At 37.9% G+C, this 20046-nt stretch overlaps 1 long non-coding RNA gene across 1 annotated transcript; it reads right to left on the bottom strand.

Annotated features, from left to right (window-relative positions):
- Positions 1–13727: 13727 nt before the first annotated feature.
- On the bottom strand, positions 13728–19134 carry LOC149319687 (uncharacterized). The gene is made up of 3 exons (XR_016279891.1): positions 19012–19134; positions 15771–15854; positions 13728–13956 (listed from the first exon to the last, which is right to left on the bottom strand). It is a non-coding gene; the product is annotated as an uncharacterized LOC149319687 (long non-coding RNA).
- Between the last annotated feature and the right edge of the window lie 912 nt (positions 19135–20046).

Here is a 20046-nt window from a genome sequence, read left to right on the forward strand (position 1 = left end):
GTGCTATGAAAAAAATGTTATTGAAACATGTAGATATTAACAAAACACATTACAACTGTATCCTAGTTCATGTATTGATATAAATAAAGTGCAAACACATGTATGTACTGTATGTATGTGTCCTTATATATGCAAACATGGGCAAATGTCCAGATGAAGGAGTTGTGTTTCATGGTTAGAACTTTTTTCCCCATTCTATGCTCAATTGGGACAAGAAATAATAATTACAGGGCAGTTACTGTGGTCCTGCTGTACAGACCAGCTCTCATACAAAGCCCCAACATGAAAACTAAAGTTTTCATGAAATTCAGAAGAACAAAATTCCATGTAGATTGATAATTTAGCATTGTCCAACTGCTTCTATTGAACACACATTTATCTAACATTAGCAGTTTCTACTCTCAAGAAAAAAAAAATCTTGATTGCATTTCAGCCTTTTATATTGCAAATAGATACCAGGTGACAGTTACTCTGGAACACAGTAAGTTACAAGCCACTGGATATTTGTCGTTACTTTCTTGTTCCAGCTAGAGGTATAACACAGGCTGTAATTTAACAAGGGATACATTTAATTCCTCTTATAGTATAACTGGAGCTTTTAAATTACTTTAGTTATGTTTAGTTATGGGTTGTGGCACAACTATCACACCAGGCTTGAAAAGTGGAATTAGAGCAGCATCTGTAGCCATGCCTTATCACATGATAACTGGTGTGTAGTCCATCCCTGGCTGGAGTGCTCCTTTTCTAATGAGTAAAACCCATCAATGTCTTCCAGTTTCAATGTTTTTCCACTATTGAGTGAGTATGGTAAGTTCCTTTCAAAGCAGTTCCAGTATGCCAGCAATCACATGGTGTGAGTAGATATGATTGCCCTTCTCACTTATCTTCCTCTTTCCCCCTCCCTCTTGCTATTCCCAAACAGACTGTTTTCTTTTCTCCAACTTCTTTTCTTATTTATGTTTTACCTAATTGATTGTGATGATCGTGCAACTGTGCTATAAATACAGGCTGAAAGGCATTCTGGGAGAGAGGGCTGTGGAGGCTGGCATGAGGAAGGCAGATGATGGGACAGAAGCAGCACCATGGCAATTTAGAAAAGCTATGTAATAATGAATGTCCCCAATCCAGTATGTTTGCATTTCCTAGATTGATTGTGGAGCCTTATTAGCCTGGTGTAATAAAGTCCAACATTTCCAGAACTGATGTATCACTGCTGCCTCATACTTTGTTGTGCATGCTGAGGGAACAACATGTGTACAGAAGGAGACATCATCACAGGCCACCTGCTTTAAACATTCAGATGGCCTTTTAAAAGTAAAAATAAATATAAAGGAAATCATCCTTTTTGGGAATGGGGGGGGGGGGAGGACAGAAGGAGAGTAGGAGACACTGACACCATGTGACTGCCAATCTCTTAACTCAGGGGTAGGCAACCTTTTTGAGCCGGGGGCGGGGTTGCTGTCCCTCAGACAACTGGGGGGGGGGGGGGGCAAAGCCAAAAAATAAATGATTAAATAATTTTTTAAAAATTTAAATAAATAAATAAACCGGGACAAATGTAGGACAACATTTTCAAATTGTGGACATTTTTTTTAAAAAAGTGGAGGACACGCAAAAAAATTTGCTGATTTTTTAAAAAATGTTAATATAAATGCATGTTTCTGAGGCATCTATAGACAATTGCCCCCCTTGCCCCTGCACGCGAGAGGCCAAAGGCCCCGGCGGTAATCAGCGGCAGGACCGGGCTGGGGCCGATCCCAAGGCCTCGCCGGGCCGCATCCGGCCCGTGGGCCGCAGGTTGCCTACCCCTGTCTTAACTGCTAGAACAGCAGCTTTTCATAGAATCATAGAGTTGGAAGAGACCACAAGGGCCATCCAGTCCAACCCCCCTGCCATGAAGGAAATCCATATCAAAGCATCCCTGACAGATGGCTATCTAGCCTCTGCTTAAAGACCTCCAAGGAAGGAGACTCCACTACACTCCGAGGGAGTGTGTTCCACTGTTGAACAGCCCTTACTGTCAGGAAGTTCTTCCTAATGTTGAGGTGGCATCTCTTTTGCTGTAGCTTGCATCCTTTGTTCCGGGTCCTAGTCTCTGGAGAAGCAGAAAACAAGCTTGCTCCCTTCTCAATATGACTTCCTTTCAAATATTTAAACAGGGCTATCATATCACCTCTTAACCTTCTCTTCTCCAGGCTAAACATCCCCAGCTCCCTGAGTCGTTCCTCATAGGACATGGTTTCCAGACCTTTCACCATTTTAGTCGCCCTCCTTTGGACATACTCCAGTTTCTCAACATATCTGAAAACTAATGGGATGCGGCACAATTGGGAACCTATTGATGGGTTTCTCCCATCAATAGAAAGGGAAGCCATAATAATCCTTGGGAAACCCAACAGCTACCAGTTGGAAGTGATACCATGTGAAAAGCATCACTAAAGTTGCTAATTTAGAACTATAATTGTGATTTAAAACCTGTCTGTGATAATCTCCTAAATCTTAATTATGAAATTATTTTCACTTTTAGTGGGAAATAACCTAAACATGGTTATATTTGTATTGCACTTACAGAATGCTATCTATCTGGATTACCCTAACAGCATAAGTTGAGCTGCAGAATGAGAATGAAAGTTCTATTTCAGGCTAACAAGACAGACAGAAGAAATTGAAAATCATGCACACTAGAGCCTTTGCTTCATCATTCCAGCAATGATTTCCTAAATAAGACTAGTCAGTCTTACTTTCAATTAATGTAGAAAACAATTTACATTTGTTAGGAATGAAATCCTAAAGGGTTCTTGATAGGTCTGATTTGTTATAAAACAAAGATTCATTGGGTGGGAATTGAGTGTTTTGCCTCACCCTCCACGCACAATTTTGCCAAGTTGTTAAAAATCTGGCTGCTATTAATTCCACTGAGGTGGTTAAAGATAGCCTTTATATCTGCAGCTGTAGTTCTAATTCACATCATGGGTTAATTGGTAAAGGCCTAGACATAGCAACAGTTTAAAATGAGTGTTTTAACCATTGACAAAAGTATATTTTGTGTTCCCTTTTTTGACTAAGGGTTTTTATTATAGTTTTGTGCCTCCAAATCATTTTTTACTTATGATGACTCCTCATGGGGTATTCTTAGCAAGTTTCATCAGAGGGGGTTTGCCATTGCCATCTTCTGAGACTGAGGGGGTATGACTTGAAATGTTTTAAGTAGTTGTATGTTATTGTTGCATTGTCTATCAATTAGATATCATTAGTATGGTATATATGTATAAATATTTATCTTTTATATCATAAGGATGTAGCTGAAGATCTCTCATATGAAATGGCAACTAGAATTTCCCAGGATCTCTAGTCCTACTACTCCTCATCCTTGATTTATGCACACCATTTATCTATGAGGTTAATCCAGCAAGCAGGAATTTGGAGCTTCACAACAAGGGGAAACTAATAACTTTTTAAGAATTCACAGATTCCCCTAGACAGCTTCACATTTGGACATTGCTGCTGTGTACCTCCCACACACTTGTTGCAAGTTGGACTTTATAGCTGTTCACTGGTTTAAAAAATATATTGGTTATTTATGTTCTCTAATATATGTTCTCTAATATAGAGCCTTGCTAATTGTTCATGTAACATTATACTTTTTATAGCTGTCTATATTGTACTTTTGTTTTTTGTTTTGGTGGTGTCTAGGTTAGCAAGGGTTATGGAGGTTTTTTCTGATAGGTTTTGAGATCCTCAGGAGATGGCTTTTTCTCAGTTCTACCACCATTACAAGCATATTTGGTGAGAATGTGTAAGAGGGCCTTTTTTGGTAGTTGCTCCAAAGCTGTGGAACAGATGACTAAATCTATTCTCTCTCTGGTTTCTTCTTCCCAACAGGCAATTACCTTTTGCATTTAGAGAGACTTTTGGTCATCAGTTGGTTGTTGTGGAAGAATGTTTAGTGGGGAAGGGATGCTGTATTTTTTTTTTTAATGTTTTCAGTGCTATAAACTTATTTGTGTGACTGATAACTTAGGTTTTTAAAAGTTTTTCCCAGCTTATTTTTACTGATTTTAGGGGTTTTTTTTGTTTTAGCTGTTTATTCTAATTTGATCTATGATTTGAGCCGCTGTGTGCCCTACAATCGTATACTAAAATAAATAAATAAATAAATAAATAAATAAATAAATAAATACAATTTTGAAGGATAACTGTGTCACATAAAACATTCTCCCTGCATGGAACATATCCAAGAAATGGATGATCCAGCCAGACTCTGGTGTTGGACCACTTAAGATGTGAATCATATCACCATTCTTACTAGCTCCATTAGGCTTGTTCAACCATTGTGGCTACTGCTTTAAATAAAGGTAATCTTTATATCCCTAATAAGCATATTGCTCTCTTCTTTTTCAAGGGCACTGCAAGACATTGATAGATCACAGGGACAGTCATGGGATGGGAGAAGGGTCTAGTTTTCCTTGCAGAACTCTTGGCAGTACAATGCAAGCACTAGACTGTAATTCAGTCAGTCTTCTTTACCTTTAAGTGACAGAATGGGTAAAACCCTGAAGTAAGTCCTGTAGCCATGTAGTTAATAACGATTATGAGACAGTAGTACCAAGGTGGACTAAAATGGAGGCACTGTACATTTGAATTCATATGCTTTTTCCTTAAAAATATAACTAAGAGGCCAACCTTTGTAGCAAGCTTTAAGAAACTTGCACAGCTCTGATAAGAAAAGACATCTCATAAATATTCATTAAAAATTACCTTTTCTGGATCATGAATTTTTCAAGCAGACACTGATTTGACCTCTGCAAGGAACAAAATCCAAACTATAATGTCCTGTTTCAGCTTTCTGATACATTGCAAAAACTTCAAATCTTGCTATTCTAGTTAAACAGCTAGTCATGTATGGTATGAAAACTTCAGTCTCTTCAATTCTATGATCCAATGATTTGACGTTCATTTTAATTCAGTCTGTAACTTTATATTCTCAAGACATTTCCTATCTGGGCTTGTTTGGAAGTTGACTGAAAATGATAACTATTTTGCATTTCAAGCATTCGGATGAACTACATGTTTCATCTCCCAAGTTTTAACTATTTTACGATGTTTGTATAACATAATTATTTTAATTTTGTATGTATTGTAACATTAAGGTTCCTAATCTTAGAAATATGAGATTAATATTATGATATTTTGTATATTATTTATCCCAGTCATAGCAAAACCAGTGGGTGGAATTGACAGCCTTGAAGACTTTAATATATGAATTTTTTTTCACCTTTGATGAACAAAATATAGTCCTGTTTAGGCAAAGCTTCTTCCATTCCCTTCAAGTCATGAAGTGGAAGTACTACTAGGCTCTCTCATGAAAATGCCTCTTAACCTGCTTCCCATTTTCACATCCAGTGTTGCAATTCCCAATCAGAAATTCCCATGCATGCTCTCTAGCCTCATTTCCAGTGTCTCTGTCTTTGCCTCAGTAGTGCTATGTGTTCAGGTTTTGGACATTGTTTTGACTATATTGCCTTCAGGCACAGGGACAAAAAGAATGCTGATGCTGAGTTCCATTGGAAAGCTCTTCTGACCATAACTGATCAATGTCTGGATTTAATTTGTTATCATACTAGTATGAGCACACTACTGAAAATACAGTTTGGATCCATGATAAATATAACTATTATCAAGTGTTCCCAGTGCACTCACAATTTTTGTGTCACCACTTTTTTCTTTACCTTCTCCATAATTGAATATTGTAGTTACATGTGTTGCACAGAAAAACTCCAAATTGGTCAACTTGCATTTGTTCTGGGACTTGACTTGTCAACATTTTGCTTCCTCTTTGCCCAGTGTATGGTTAACATATACATATTTGTGGTGTATGTTAACCATACACTGTGTACTTTTGATCATTTGGTGGGTGCTCAAAAATTCCAACTCCCCAATGCCTCCTAATTCTTTTGAAATGTCATTTTGCCAAATTTATAAATAGATCTCCTGAGAAATTTTTAAAAAAATATCCCAGAATATGAGCTTTTAAAAGCCTGTCCAGTTTAATTTCTCCTGCTGGAAAATATTTGAAATATTAAGACAAAGTTGCTAACAAATCAAAGATGGAATTTAGAATTTATAGACTTTTCTTGTGCAGTATAATTTAAGCATAAGTATCTTTAGCATCAGGGATTGCATTCAAAAGCAGGCACCATGGTCTAAGAATTGTACCCTTGCTAGAATGTCAGAAACTTGTTGCTGCTGCAGTCTACACTGACTGAAGGGCTATAATAGCTACATTTAATCAAACGCTAAACCCCAATGATAAATATTAAATGCATCCTTTAAAAATGTTAATCTTTCTTTTAGGCTTTGTTTTTACATGACATTTTAAATTACCTTCTGACAGATAAATTCTATATGCCCCAGACATTGAAGCAAGCCCATTTATTTGGCAGAGAATGCAGAAATCTGACAGTGAGTTTTATTATGTTTTACATTTTAATGCATACATCCAGGATAGAGCTAAAGCAAGCTGTTTCCTGTGATTTGAGGGGTGGCATATAGTGTGCCCTTACCTCCAAAAGCAAGGTATATACACACATACAAGCCATTCTTTAGTAACCACATGATTGCTATTTGCCTACTTCAAAGAGAATCCAAACATGCCAAGCACAGCAAGAATACTGAGAGCAAAGAATGCTTAATATTCTACCCCAGTTCACCAAAGGAAGGATAAAAATGAAGCACTGAAGTGACAGAGCAGTGTTCTGTGGAGCAACATGATGTGTCTGCTTTAAATAGAGAATAATGGATTTAAGTTTAGTGCAGAACTAAAGGGCTCAATTACTATTCATGAATTCTAAAATACTCTACTTCAGAAATTCTTTTTGCATGAAATGTTCATCAGAATCAATGTGTGAAACTACAAGAAAGTAAACCTTTCCCCCTTTTATACAATACAGTTCTTAACTAGAGCCCTACATTTACAAAAGAATAGTTGAGAAGAATTCTTCAGTCGGTAAAACTAACCAGCTAAAATAAATATGGCAGAGTGTGATGACTGTCACAGGTGAAGAGCCCCTGCCAGCTCCACTTGGAACATGTGGTTTTCCTGTGACTAAATGGACTACCATTTGTCTTGAGGCTTCCATACGTTGAGGGAGTTGTTGCTATGGGAACAGGAGGTAATCTTTTTGTTAGCAGAGACATTAATTTGTCATTCTTTAAAGGCTTCTGTATAACAGAACTGCATCAGCAGTAATGATTTTACTATTGAAGGAGCCCCAAAGATATTTTGTTTCATGTCCTGGGAACATTATTCACCATGAAACCAACATTGACACTCATCTTCCCACACTTCAGCATCTCATTTGGACAATAGAATATAATCCTATAGCTCTGAAGACCTGGATAAATGCTATCTGTGTTTTGCATGACTGAGATTGCAAGTCCCAAGCATAGTTATTTCAAAGTCAGTTCCACTGATACTGATTGGACTTCTGTCATTTAAATATGAATGAGATTAGAGTTGTGATGTGGATATTTTAGCATATGTATGTGCATGAAAAAATAATATATACTCACAGATACAAAGCTGGACATAGATATTCTGAAAATATTAAGAGGCATGCTACTTGAATTTTGTGTTTTAAAAAAACTGTTTTAACTTTTTGCTATTCTCTGTGTGTTTTGTGCTATATGTTTTCCTTCCATTTTAGAGTTCTACTTTTTGTCCTATTTTAGAGGGCTACTTTGGGCACATACAACAGTTGGCATACCGCTTTCAAATCTATGATTCTATGATTCTATGATTTAAACTGCAAATTACTTTGGAAATTCCTCAGCATTAAAAAGCAGTTTTCTTTGTGACACAGAAGGGAGATTATCATTAGGCATTGTTTAGCTTGTAACTTACATAGATTGCTTGAGGCCAAGATTTAAAGGAGTGTATATGCTAGGGAATGTCACATGGTTTTTACTTGATGTTATTGTCATTGTGTCTAAAGCCATATTGGTTTGAGATAGGTTGGTTTGTCTCAAATAGAATAATCCCACGGATTCAACAAGCAGGTAAATCCAAATGACTCAATAGGTCAATTCTTTTTATACTAAGGATGGGTTTCAGGCTACAGCCTTTTTATTCTGCAAGAACTTCCAACACCATCTTTCAGATGGAAATATATGGAAGTTTTCAAATCACGTAAGAGGGTCACTCTTACAGAAATACATTAGTGTGGGGAACTGCCACTGGGAGGGCTATACTGGCCCCTGTGTGATCTTGGAGGGTCCATCTCCCACAAAAGGTTGTCCCATTAATTAATGTCAAAACCACACTCAGGCAAGTAGGAGCATCATTACAGCAAAAACAAGATAATGCTCCTCCCATCAATGACATTTGAATTCTCTGGGCACAGCATCAAGAATCATACTTGATGATCTACTTGATTCTTAGCACTGTGTCTGTGAGACAGAAGACAGTGAAAAAGAAATTGCCATCTTTGCCTTCACCTGTCTTTGTACATGAAGCCAAAGCCCCCACCCAACAAAGATAATGACTTCCCCTCTCTCAGATGGAATATGCCTTCTTTCAACACAGCACTGGGAACCACGGTCTTGCTTCAGGAAACACCAGACTTCTAAAGCAATCATTATTAGCTCCTTGCCAATGAAAACTTTTATTTGCAAGCAGTTACTCAAACCTGATTCAATTTTTTCAGTAGGAAGTTTATTTTTAGAACTTGCCTGAAAGAAGTCAAGTTCCATGGGGAAAGGGAGGGAGATGACTGCTGTCAGCTTTGCTTTGCAGGGTGGGGGATTCTCCCTCCTGTGCAAAGATAGGATAAAGGGGAAGAAGATGATACTTCCATCTTTCTTTCTATGAAGCTTTGCCTTCTCTCTCAGCACAGCACTGAGAATCAAAGCAAAGTTATATTTGAGCCAGGCAGGCAGACAAAACTTCTGGTCACCATATTTGGTTGAGGCACATGTTAAAATGAAGGGTTCAAGGAGATGGATTCTGTGGGTTGAACAAGGGTAGGAAAAGGATAACCACCACATTTTGGGGTGTTTTTAGTGACTTTACTAGAAAATCACCCCAAAATCACACTTTTTAAGAAATAGGAGAAAATATTGAGGGGCTTCATGAGATTTCTGGGTGGTATTAGGAGCCATACAAGTGGGCCACATATATCCTGGAGCTGTGCCTTTCCCACTCTTGGCTTCTATGGAACAAGAGGCCATGAAAACCAATGGTAATATATATTACAGTGGGCCCTTGGTATCTGCTCAAGTCCCATTATATACAATGACCTAGTAAATGCCCCTATATAAAATGGTATAAAATGGCAAAATTAAGGCTTGCTTTTTGGAAAATGTCTCTTATGTGAATATTTTTAAACCATGGTTGGTTGAATCCATGTGTACACAATCTGGGTTCAGTGGTAGGATAGGGAGGGCAAATAAAGTGATATTGGATCTAAAAAGATGAATTTGGAATAGATAGGAATTAGGGAAGCAGCCTGTCCTGGATGGAGTTACACACTCACTGAAAAATTAAATGATTGAATGGGCATGTTCAGATCTATCATGATAAATAGAGCCAGAGGTGGCTTATAAGGTGTTGGTATGCTTGTTACTACTGTTCCTGAATAGCAGTAGCCTTGTCATAGAGGTCCAAGTACTGGCATCTTTTAGCCTAAGTTACTCCAATGTGCTTTGTATGGTGCTGTGCAAAATGTTGTGGCTAGGCTGCAAACTGGGATAACTTACCAGGGAGATATTCTGAAATAATATGGTTCTGCACAATTATGAAAGTCTGAAATCTGAGCTAGATTTAAAATGTTTATATTAACTATAGATGTGAATTCTCACCTGCTTTGTTCTTACATAGTAAATGAGAACATGCAAAAATGTAATAAAATGATTTTTAAAAATCTACAACAAAAATCTCTGCTGTGAGGCTTTCAGGAGGAGGTTTTGTTTTAGTCATAAACATTTTACACGCATTCACAACGGATGTTTCGTGCATTTTTGTAAACCCACAAAATCCAAAACAGTAATACATGCTACCTTCTTATATATACTAAAAGGTAAAATCACTAGATGGATGGTTTGTCTTTTTAAAAAACCAACCCAGTCTTTATTTTTGTGTTCACCGAGTGTTTATTGTGTACACATGTATGCTTAACTACACAAAGGTGAAAGACTTTAGTTTTACCAAGAGAAATTTTGGTACAAATGGAGACAAACAAAGCAAACACAAATAAACAGACAAACAAAACTAATTCATGAAAATTTTCGAAAAGGTTGCAGACTGCTCAGCAGGCTATCTCACCATGCTATAATAGACTTTCTCAAACAAAATGCTGAATGGAGCACCTACTCTTTCATGTGCCTGCAAAGAGGACATGATGGGAATGTCCTCTTTGCAGAGTTGTACTTGACAGGGATTTGAAATGTGCCAATGTCATGAAAAGGCATTTGCAACAGAAGAAACTGTCTTTCTCAAATAGGGTTGGTTGGTGATGTATCTCATAAGCTTTCAGTGTTGGCTGAAGACCTATTTCTTCACTCAGGCCTTTAGTTCAATTTGTGCTGTGCTGTTTAAATGTGCATGGTGTTTGCCAAGCTCTGATTTTATTGTGAACTGATTTGTTTGTAGAGGGTATTTTTTTATTATATTTTGTACTGTGTCATGCACTGGCACTGTTTTTATACTGAAAAATGGATAATAATATTTGTAATTGAATAAGTAAATGACATAATGTAAATGTACTTTGAATTTTACACTGTTATGAGTAATATACAGATCATCTGACCATTCCCCATTTCTTATATAGCAACCTAGGATAATATTTAATGTAGTAGACCAGATGTTTTATTGAATCAAAAGCAGCCAGGTTTTTTTTAAAGGTCCACAGGTAATAGAGAAATTTGTGAAGGCAATTTCTAAAGTGTTAGAAACCAAGACACTTTTATTTGCATACCCAATCCCTCCAAACTGCATATGCATAATTCTATCATCACTGTGTGCCATCTGGAGTGTACTGGCTGAACTACAGTTTCAAAATGAGGTGGAAGGGATAATTTCATTTCATGCTTTTCGAGCAAGAAGGATGTTATTCAAGCTGATATCTGGCTTATTTGAAGAGGGGACTATCATCTTGAAAAATATAGCCATTTCCTGCTTAGACCTAGGAGAGAAAGAAAATTACCTCTCACTTGGCAATCACTGGGATCCCATTTTGGGAAAAAGGTGGGATATATGTGCAATAAATAAATAAATAATACAAAATCCTAGGCACATCTACTAATAGTGACTTCTCAGTGTGACCTAGTGCCAAAATGCATGGTGGTATTCTTACAAAGAAAGGTAAATGCATTTAAAACAGGATTGTTATGGTAATTTGATACTTCATACTTCTATAAATTCAATGTTTTAGTTCAGTAGTATAGTCATTATACTGAACCCTCCATATATCTGAATCCACCCATGGGTGTACAAAGGATAGTCCTCCAAACATAGCTGGCCTGCAGCTTCCAACATTCATCATGATTGACTTTACTGACAACAAGATAGAAATTGCAATAAAAAAACACCAGGTGAGCCACAAATCCACCACTCTTTCCTTATCTATTTGTCTGTTTCTCTATATATCTATTACTTTTTTAAAATCTGTTTTTCTACTTTCTATTTATATCTATAAATATATATAAATTGTGGTGGCAATGATGCAGGCTGTGGGCTTACTTGCTAATTAGCTTACTTGCTGTTCACCGCTATGATCTTTGGAATAGCGGTATATAAATAAAACAAATTATTATTATTATTATTATTATTATTATTATTATTATTATATGTAGCCCTTTGGGAAGTTCCACAGAAATCTTTGGGACTAGGCATAATCCATTCTGGTCTTCCAAAATGGACACTGTGATCATGTGCTGCAGCCCCCTAGTGCCCCGAAGCAACATAAAATGGAACAGTGTAGCACTCTGGTCTCCAGAGCATACTTACCCCATTGGAAGTCATTACCAGCTGCATGACCAAATTCTTGTATAAGGCAACTGGAAATGGAAAATGAATGCAAAAGCTCTTCCATGAGCTATGGAAGATTTCTCCCTCTTCTAGGGCCCTTTTTGCACATTCAGTGCAGCCAGTCTGAATTTGAATCACAGCAACCAGAGGTAGGGTTGGCCAAAAGCATGACGTCTGGATCATTGTACAACCTGCTTTTGTAAGATACTGGCAAGTCATATATCAGCAAGACATCAGGATGAGCTAGGGGCTAATGGAACGCCCTCTCGTATCCATGCAACCTACTGATTTACCCCTAGTCACTGGGAAGCGGTGTCACATTATGGCCCCCGCAATGGCCACAATGCATGCCCTCATCGCTCCCGTGTCCCATAGGGACTCCCGATACAGTGCTACGCAACCTTATAGACCATGCCCACCAGATCCAGAACCTCTGCTGCCACCCCAAAATTGTGACAAACACCAAACACCCTTGGGAGGGCAAGTGGAAGAGCCGAGCAGCAAATGGCGCCACGCACCAGACCACGAGGCCTTATAAAGACCATGCCCAGGTGGGTGCTGGGAAGAGAGTTGCCCCACCTCCAGAGCAGCCTAGCCAATCAGCTGCCCTGGAGGACTGGGGCAACCTCCTAGAGTGGCCCTCTGGAGGCGGAAGTCCCTCCCTTTCCCTCCCCAGCCACCAATCACAAGCAAGTGTGCCCCAGAAAAGCATTCTGGGGCTCGCCAAGAGCCTTGCGTCGCCGCTCCAGCGGCAACACAGCCTGCCCGCTCAGTCAGGCGGCCATCTTATAAAAATAAAGCATCTTGACTCAACTTTAACTTCCCATGGTTCAATGCTATGGATTCTGGGATTTGTATTTTGGTCGGGCCGCAGAGCTTTGCTGACAGGGAAGACTAAATATCTCATAAAACTACAAAGCTCAGAGTTTCCTAGCACTGATTTATGGCAGTTAAAGTGGTGAGAAATGGCTTTACTACTGCAGTGTGGGTGAGTCATTAGTTATTGTAAACAAACCATCTTCTTTATGGAGAAAATATAATTAGACAGGATCATGAAAAAGCCATAATATATTGATTAACATATAATGATGCTTTGAATTTGTGTGAAAATTTAAACATTCCTTAAATTTCAGTGAGGTTAGGCTTTTGTTTAGTTTCAAGAAAGATCAAGAACCGATTTTACAAACAAACTGAGGTAGTCTGAGACAACGCTATCTATACCTTCTAGAAGTCAGATTCATTGCTTTTTTGGATGACAACGCCCAGAATCCCCCAGCCATTATAAGTACGTTTTGAAGTGCAGAAAAGTGAAAAAGTGAAAGTTCCACACCTCTGTTTCTTTATTTGAGGGATTTGCAAGTTCCTTCTTCTGAGGTTCCCTCTAGTTCACAAGAAGATGCAAACAAGAGTAAAGTTCAGTAGATTTTTAAAATTATGTTTTGCATTGATCAAGATAAACTCTTCAGTTGTGTACCTATCTTGTGCACTTCCTTTGGGGAGAAGAATACAATAACACAGACATATTTGTCTAGACAGATTCTTATCAGACTTTCCCGAAAGTCTTTACATAGAAGGGATCATTCATCTTACAGACTTTCTTCAGTGGAGGAAACAATACCTCTCACAAGAGGCATCTCTTATACATTGTTAACAGGCATTGTAACATATAGAAGCATACATATGACATCTTAGCTCGAGATACAGAGAGCTGAACTCTATCTGTATAGCAAGTATTTTAACTTGTGCAAAAAATAAGAAGTGAAATGTAGCAGTGGGTTTCTTTCACAAAGTCTTTTACATTTTTTTCAAAAGACATGCTTGCCTTACATCCGCATTATCTGAACGCTTCTCCTAGCTTTTTTTCATGCTAGCAAATTTTCACTGAACAGCACCACCAGCCAAATTTCATCCATTTGTATATCTGGGTCAACCTGTTGAGTATAAAATCATTTTATATTCTGAGAAGTAAAGAGAAAATCAGAAAAGGTCAAAGGTGATATTAAGGATAAAGCAATTCAATTCAAAATGCATCATGTTTCTGGTCTGAAAAATATATTCACCAACAGAGCTGCAATAAGCCATGCTGTGCTGCTTTATTCGGACACACAGCATGCTACAGCTACAACAGAAGTACAATAACATTATACAAAAGCAGTCCTGAATCTAAGAATGGTATACACATGAAGAGTTAATAAACTGTTGAATTCCTTGCTAAGATCTATAGTTGCAAAGAATTTTTAAAAGTGCTATAAAAGAAATATAGGGGCACATGTCCATGGGGCGCACATCCATGACATGTGGGAGCCCAAGCACCCACAGATTTGTGGGCAGAAGAGCCATCATAGAGCTGCATCACAGCCCTTATGACGATGCAAAAAAGGAGCCGCCTTAGGCAGCTCCTTTTTTACTGCACGGTGTTATCGCCCTGTTTGGTTGTTGCGGCAATGCTGTGCAGCAAAGAGGGGTGGTGTTTTGCCGCACATCTGTCCAGGGCCAATACTTCACTGCTGTCCTGTGCTCTATATCACATATATCAAGTTGTGCCATTGTATTTAGAGTTGTTGGATGTCCATAAATATCTTCAACATTCTTTCATTTCCTCTTAGAGACTTCTATGTCTGAAGAAATTAGCAGACTTTGGGACTTACTCAAAAATTTAAAAAAGCTGTCTAAAACAGAATGAAAGAGATTTAGAATGAATTAAATGGAATATATAGATCAAGTGAAAGAATCATATTTTAGAACCCCACAGAAGTGTTTGGACTACAGTTCCCAGCATTCCTCATCATTGGCTACACTAACTAGGACTGATAGAAATTGAAGCCATGGAATGCTCTCACCTTTGGAATAGAATTTTGTTATTAATCTAACAACTGTATATTGCAGTAATATAGACTAGGTTTTAATGCAGGCATGCCATGCAATTATGTTGTGCATGTAAAAAGTATTATGTAGGCAACATTAATCTGAGTATAAATTATATGTGAATGGTATTGTATGCAAATTTACTACCAAAAAATGAAGTCATGCTAGAATGACAACTCTTGGAATGAATTTCCTATTTTTACTCCTAAAATAAAGGAAGGTTTCTTTGTAACTTATCTTTCCACCAAACTGATTAATATAATATGCCAGAATACATTACAGTAGAAGCCTAATAGGCAAGGGGTAGAAAGGCTTATGCCTCCGGAGAACTAAGTCTTATTTAAAGAGGGAGCTCATACGAAAAACATGGAATGGTAATTGGAATCTACCTCTGATGGTGTAAAAAAAATCAGACTGTTGGAGCAATGATCTAGCTGCACTCTTACATTTCTCTTTCTAACTTTGCTTATTAGAAGATAAAGTTGAGAGAATAATAATGAGACTTTAAGAAGAGTAAGTAGTCTTTTGAAAAAAAGGAAACTTGGGTTATATTAGGTAGCAAGGAATCAGGTAGGAAGACATCCTTTAATACTGAGGGAGATGGTAGGCCTATTAGTACCTTTCCCAATTTCAAATCATTTCAATGTAATGTGTTTTACATAATTTCTCCTAATTACAGAATTGTATACCTCAGCTGTTACCTGCACATACCTAAATAAACATTCTTTATAGTTATTTCTATGTTTCATAATTGTAGAATCTAAAATCTGAAGTGAAATTATTTGTCCACAAAAAGACATAGACTGTCTTCAAGAAAAGCCATATTATTGAAATTATGTGAGAAATGTATTTCGATGAGGCTCTTAAATAACTGATGTACCTGATTAGCATTTTCCCAACCAAATACAGAAATAGATGAAACTTCTTGTTGGAAAACCATACACTTCTGGGCTTATATTTCCTTCTGTGAAAGAAAAACAGATATATAGAAATTGAACAAGTGCATGCATTTTTGAAATACACACAAAGATGCTTTAATAGTTAAGTCATGGCTGTGAAAAATTTTGAAATGTATGTAATCTTTAGTCAATCTGACATCTGTCCATTAATGCATCCATTTTAGAAATTTTTTTTTTTCCATTCAGCATACCTGCTTGGAACTGGCACAGAATGGACTTGGGCCTGAAGCTAATATTAGTCACAACAATAGTAAACTAATAAAATCAATGGAACTTATATAAGCATTGACTTACCAAGGTCTCATTGATTCAGTAGATTCTAATTGAGTGGAAGTATTGGATTTAGGAGAGACAACATAGCGTAGTGGTTTGAGTATTGGACAATGTCCCTGGAGATCAGAGTTTGATTCCTTGCTCATCCATTAAAATCCATTGGGTGACGTTGAACAAGTCACTCATTTTCAGCCCCAGAAAACCACATGATAGATCTGCCTTAGGGTCACCATAAATTGGAAAGGACTTGAAAGCATACAACAACAATTGGATTTAGATCTTGGAGGTGGGGTAAGATATAGTACACAGAGGCTTCTCTTCTTAATTTAAATCTTTGTTAATATATTGCTACAAAAAGGTGGGGTTGCTGTGGTTGTTTTGGGTGGTTGTTGCTGTTGTTTTTATTTTGTTGCCAAGATGGTTGTCTGGCTTTTCTTCGCAAAGGAAGATTCAGGAAGGACTCATCCCATGCTTTCTACAAGCATGTTGATGACTAAAAAGACCAATCCGAGATAAACAAGTCCGGTTGCAGAAAGCACAGCACAAAGTCTCCTTGGGTGATGTTTCCGGGTTGTGGTTCTTTCTGCGTTGTCGTTTCTCTTCGAGACTCGTTCAGCGTGAGCTTTCAAAAAAGGCTGCAGCACCATGAACAGTGCGTCTCCATGCCTCCAGATGCGAGGCCAGGGTGGACCATTGTTGGTTATTGATTTGGCCGAGCCTGAGATGTTGTTTTGGGGAGTTCTTCTATCTCTTCTTTGGAGCGCCCCTCTTACACTGACCCATGGTGAGTTCACCGTAGAATACTATTTTTGGGAGGCGATGGTGCTTCATCCTAGAAATGTGTCCTGCCCAGCGCAGCTGCATCCTCAATAGCATGGCCTCAATGCTGGTGATCCCTGCTTGCTCAAGGACAGTAACATTTGTCACATAGTCAGTCCAGTGTATATTTAGAATTGTGCATAAACAGCACTGATGAAAGCATTCAAGGAGTCATAGGTGTTGACGATAGGTGACCCATGTTTCAGACCCATACAGGAGAATAGACAGTACAATGGCACTATACACACTGATTTTTGCGCTTCGCCTCAAGTGGCTGTATTTATATGAGAATTCTACCATGACTTCCATATATACATGACACATGAAAATGGCTGATTGAACTGGTTTTGTAAAGTAAGGCTACAGCCAACATCTGAAAAGAAATCTGACAATAATCTTTAAGTCAGTCTCCAAGGGAAATTATAAAATATAAATTATAAAATAATCATAATTTTAAAATTATAAATATAAATGGCTACTACAAAATTACAGTAACTAATGGATTTTTAGTACTTCCAGGAAGTGTGAAGGACTGAAACAATAAACAGGGATACCCTCAGTCTCCTGTACAACATCCTTCGATTGACAAACAATGTTTTATGGACAGAAAAATCTTACTTCTATGGAAACATTCCATTGGCCATATTGTGGTAATATCTTCATTAGTTCCCGGTAGGCCCACAAATGCTTATGCAAGCATTCAGAGCACATGGACCTTTTCATCAAGCAAAAAAGGTGAACTAAAAGAAAGTGGAATCCTATACAATGTGATTCCAGGCTATTTGAAGAACAGTATCTCCCTTTGTGAGCCCATTAGAGTTCTAAGATTTTCTGGATAGATCCTTTCTTCTGTCCCACTACTTTCTCAGGCTCTTTTGGTAAGAAAAAGAGAGAAGTCTTTCTCAGTGGCTGCAACAAGACTTTGGAACTCTCTCCCCATAGGCAAGGATTTCCTTGCTTTCCTTCCCTTCGCAAGTCAAAATATTCTCATCACATCAGGCTTTTAGAAAATGACAGGCATGGGCTTTTAATGGTGTATTGTGCTGTTTTGTCTATAGTCAAAGAGCCAGTGTTGTGTAATAATTTGTTTTGAAATAGGATTCTAGGAGACCAGGGCTCAAATCCCAATTCAGTCATGGAAGCCTCTAGTAAAGTCACACTATCTCAGCCTCAGACAAAGGAAATAGCAACCTCCCTCTAAATGGATTTTGCCATGATAAGTTCACTTGAGGGTTGTCAGAAGTATGAAATATTTTGAAGCACCCCACAATAAATGCTGGAATTCATGATCACAGTAACAAATCTACATGAACCAGCCTTATGATTCATAACAAATTCATGTTCATGATCCCTATGTAGTCAATATTGTAGGGTATATGTAGGTATTGTGAAAGTCCCGCAACACTAATTTACTTGGCAGCAGCTGATGAAAGCAATGAGGGACTTTTCTTACGTTTATTGGGACACAGTAGATTGATATCCCCACCCTAATCCTATAAGTGATCTCTGATGAGAGGAGGAATTGCCCCAGGGATCCCAAAGATCACTTGTGGGAAGGGGATGTGAACATCTTCTACTTCCTGATTGGCAGAAGAATAGGTTCCAATCACTCATAGTGGCTGATCTTAGTACATCAGAGGTGGGGGTAGGAGTGGGCATGGGAAATGTTACTCAGTTATGTAACTAAGGTAGTTACATAACTAAGAAACTGGTCTAGAATACCACCAGTGCCTTTCTGTGAATTTTAATTATTTTAATATTAGAAATTGTTTCATTGTAAGTAAGTTTTATATGTATATTTTTATTAACATTTTTGTATAGTTTAATATTATTGTTTTTAATATGTTGTAAATCCCATTATTGGGGAAAGGAGGAATATAAACAAATGACGGTGATGATGATGATGCAGTGCAATGTATTGGTTAAGAAAAGCAAGCCTCAGAAAAGTCTGAAAGCTTTATTCAGAAAATTGAGTTAACCATAGTGTGATGATGTTGTCAGGATTGAAGCATTTTTGGTTTCACTGTATATTGAAAGCAGTTAGGAATTCAAACATTTTTGCACACTTACATTCCATCCATCTTCAAATCAAAATATTCCTTTTCCCAGGACATCACCTCCTATCCTTTCTCTACCAAGTATCCAGAGCCAGATGAACAATATCCAAGGCAGAACTACTCAACACCTTCTTTGCCTCAGTCTTCTCATAAAAGGAAAAGAGTGCTCAACCTGAAAAAAAATGGAACAGATGATGCAGTTGGGGAAATGCAGCACAGAATAAGTAAAGCGGCAGTACAGGAATACATGGTTAATCTACATGAATTCAGATCTCCAGGGCCAGATGAACTACATCCAAGGGTATCAAAAAGAACTTGCAGAAGTAATCTCAGAGCCATTGCTAATAATCTTGAGAATTCATGAAGAATAGACTAGAGGAGGGAAAATATTGTCACCATCTTCAAAAGGGGAGGGGGGAGAAGCTAGTAGAAGGCAGGATGTCACTGCATCTTATATAGGATCAAAAGGGCATATAAAGAAAAAAAAATAACAGAAATTTATCACCAGAATACTCAGAAGCTAGAGGGAAAGCACTTCACTTTCTGAAGACATTCCATCTCTGACCTCAAAGTTACCATCCTTGAATACAATAATATAACATATACACTCCTATAATGAACAGATGAACAAAGGGTTCATATATGTCATTCATTAAGGGGTTCATTTATGTCAGCCATGGCCAGGATAAAGAGAATGTCCTTAAATTTCCTTATATATGTTAACTAGTTCATCTTTGCTAGTTTATCTATTTGTTGTTGCTGTGTGCCTTCAAGTCATTACTGACTTATGGTGACCCTAAGGCAAACCAAGGTTTTCTTGGCAAGATTTGTTTAAAGGAAGTTTGTTATTGCCTTTGTCTGAAGCTGAGAGTATGTGATTTGCCCAAGGCCACCCAGTGGGCTTTATGGCTCAGCAGAGAATCAAACCTTGGTCTGGAGAGTCATAGCCCAACATTTATACCTTGGGGGGGGGGGAGTTAAAGTGGGGAAAAAAGTTTATCCCCCAAGCATTCATACCATTATGCCACACTGGCTCACCCTGGTTTCT

Source organism: Sceloporus occidentalis, unplaced genomic scaffold (assembly GCF_023333645.1).
Source record: "Sceloporus occidentalis isolate IW3139 unplaced genomic scaffold, rSceOcc1.0.p SCAF_2, whole genome shotgun sequence".
Taxonomy (NCBI): Eukaryota; Metazoa; Chordata; class Lepidosauria; order Squamata; family Phrynosomatidae; genus Sceloporus; species Sceloporus occidentalis.